Here is a 3,156-nt window from a genome sequence, read left to right as displayed (position 1 = left end):
TATAACCTTATAGGTTGGACAAGTGGTGGACCTTAACACCCAATCCTTTTTAATACAATGACATAGAGTGGACAAGTGGTGAATCTTGAGACCAAAGCTATCAAGCTACTAGGGATACTAGGTTGGACAAGTGGTGGATCTTGAATGTACATCCCCTATGTACAAAATATCATGGGTTTAGGGTGTTTCAATGGAGTCTAGCATATTTGAGACATGGTGGAGCTTGCTTCGCTCCATGTTTCAAGTGGTGGACCTTCAATTAATTTCCCATACCTAGTTTAGACAACCCATACACTTTGCAACTATAAAGGTTAGACGAGTGGTGGAGCTTTGTTTATTTCCATGTTTTAATGGATCCTAGCTTGGACAAGTGGTGGACCTTGGAAAAAAGTCCCCCCTGTACAACATCGCTGAGTTTTTTCATGTTTTAATGGAAGAGAGATTTGACAAATGGTGGAGCTTGCTTATCTCCATGTGGATTTTAGAACTAGCTTGGACAAGTCGTGGAGCTTTGCTTTTCTACTCTTCATAATACAATGATGTATAGGTTGGTTACATGGTGAATCTTAAGGCCAAACCTCCCATCTTAGTACTAGAGATGATAGGTTGGACAAGTGTTTAACCTTCTATCATTTCTCCATGCCTATAATTAGACAATTAGTAGCACTAGCATCTTTCTATGTTGTCTAGAGCTGAGCTTGGACAAGTAGTGGACCTTGCTACTCTCTTCCCTTGGTTTATTAGTTTGAAGACTCATTATATATACTTGCTTAGATCTATATAATTACTCATTAGTTAGGTTACAAGTAGGTATGTAATTTGTTATCCCCAAGGGAATTTGAATATTGAATAGTAAGAAAGTCAAGTGCTGGTTTGAAGATCTTTTGCTTATCTAAACTAGACTCTAACTCAATAATAAGTCTATTAAGTTCCACGAATTGTCCTATTTAGGCTCCAAAAGAGTCTTAATTGGTTTGTGCTAGATTCTAACTTCCTTGATGGGGTAGAATCCTAGAAAAATGAGGCACTATAAGTTTTACCTTAGCTCAAATGGATTTTCACTTAAACTAGACTGCAATTTGGCACTCTAGTATCTTTGTCTTGATGGAGTTTAACACTAGATACATAGTAGTGATATTTAAGCTTCATGTCTCTTCACTTGATCGAGATATGAGACCATACTTTCAAGGTCACCACTTGTCTTACCTAAAGACCAATGTGAGACATGGGAGCAAGAAAGCCATCCGATATTGTTTTAAGGACTATTACATAGACAATCAATAACTTAAGTAAAGCAAAAAGACTTGGATCTTTCACAATTAATAACTTAAGTAAAGCCAAAAAGACTTGGATCTTTGACACATTTTTTTCAAACTAAAAAAGCACAATCTCATGCTAACAAAACTATAAATCACAATTGAAAGTTTTGAACGAGAAAAAGATCAACAATCTTATAAGAAGGATACTTTTCATTTCATTTGATGATTACAAACTAAAAGAAAGTCTCTCAAGAAATTGATAAACAAAAAATGTAGGTGACTGCTTCATTATTTTGAGCAAAACATATCAAAATCTCTATTGATTGAGCTCCATCTAGTAGTATCCTTTGTAAGATCCTGCAGGAAGGAAAAAGAAAGATTTGTTAGATACCATGCACATGAGTGTTCAAGTATGTGTATCAAGAATATATGACATGTCACTAGTACCTTAGGGTTGCTTTCTATCCAGCCTTAGAAGATTGTTCTCAGCTTTCACCTTATTTATATAAGCCTTTGCTGTGGTTGCCTTCAAAACTCCTTTTGTGTTACAACCCAATTGCCTAGCTAAAGTGGTCAATTGTGACGCCTTCATGCTTTCAATGGGTGTACGCTCCTTTGCTAAGATCTCTTGTATTTGGGCTCTTCTCATTTCATTGCGGTGGCTTGTGTCACTTGCATTTTCAATGATAGTTTCATCCCTGTCACCTTTTGCAAGTGGTATTCTTCTTGTAAAGAACACCTTAGCTGACCAAACATCATTTTTTTGCTTCCAATACTCCATGATTTTTTTGTATTCACTATCATTTGTCACTATAGGTTGTCCATAACGATTAGAAGCAATTAAATCACGCACATCCCTTCTCTCATCAAGCTGAATCAAGTATGGCAGTAGCTCCTCCAAGAGCATATTGTCAACCATCTTCTCAGCATCAAATTGTGGTGGAAAAATGCAATTGTTTGCTGGTGAAATACATCCCTTGTAAGGAGAGTCATCAATAAGCACTTTTCTTTGTGGATCACATTCAAACCCCATGGCAATTTTGGCTAGAGGCTTGAACATTGCCTCAACGTTTGGATTGTCGGGTCTAAACAATTTTTGAGTTTGAGCGGTGTAGCAAACATCTTGCGACCAAATTGCAAAGAAAGGCAATGTATCCTCAGCTAAGTTGTTTAGTGCTGCAAGGATTTGATACACATTATTCCTAGTAGCTGTCGACCAAATTGCAACATTAACCTCTGTAAAATAGTCTTCAAGAATTGGATGCAACCTGGCCTGAGTATAATATATCTTTTTGAATCCATTTGCACTGAGTTGTGGTGTGAGGATGGTTGAGGGGAACGTTTCAACAATAGACCATTTAAATCCAATATAATTGTAAGCATGGATTTCTCAACATCTACGCTACATGACGTAGTACCAATTGGCAATAGCTCGTGAGTGGACTTTTCAGTCTCTTTTGATGTATGTTGCATTTTTGAAGCATCGATTTCTTGGTTCTCATTATTGGAAGCTTGCTCAAGTTGCACAACACTAGACTCTAGTATAGAAATATCATCCATCTTGGGCACTTTAGAAACCATAGAATCTATGGATTCTATAGTTGTTGACTGAACCATAGGAGCATTATCCATCCCAGTTTGTGAATCTAAGAAAACACACACACAAATGGTATCTCAAAACCACTAGAATTTTATTCACCATATTTATATGTAGAACTCCTAGTAAGAAATTTATTTAAGGTAAAGTCGTTAGAATCCTTGCAACCATTTTCAGCATTCGTACACCAAACACCACTTGTCTAAAATACAATCTACTAACTCAACATTTTCCATCCTACACTTTATTAAAGATGAGTACTTAAAGTGAAAACTAAAAGCCACCCTTGTTGAGGAAACA

The sequence above is a fragment of the Adiantum capillus-veneris genome, chromosome 12 (genome assembly GCF_014529385.1).
Source record: "Adiantum capillus-veneris isolate H3 chromosome 12, ASM1452938v2, whole genome shotgun sequence".
Lineage (NCBI taxonomy): Eukaryota > Viridiplantae > Streptophyta > Polypodiopsida > Polypodiales > Pteridaceae > Adiantum > Adiantum capillus-veneris.
The sequence above is the reverse complement of the archived record's forward strand: the minus strand, read 5'-3'. Positions refer to the sequence as shown.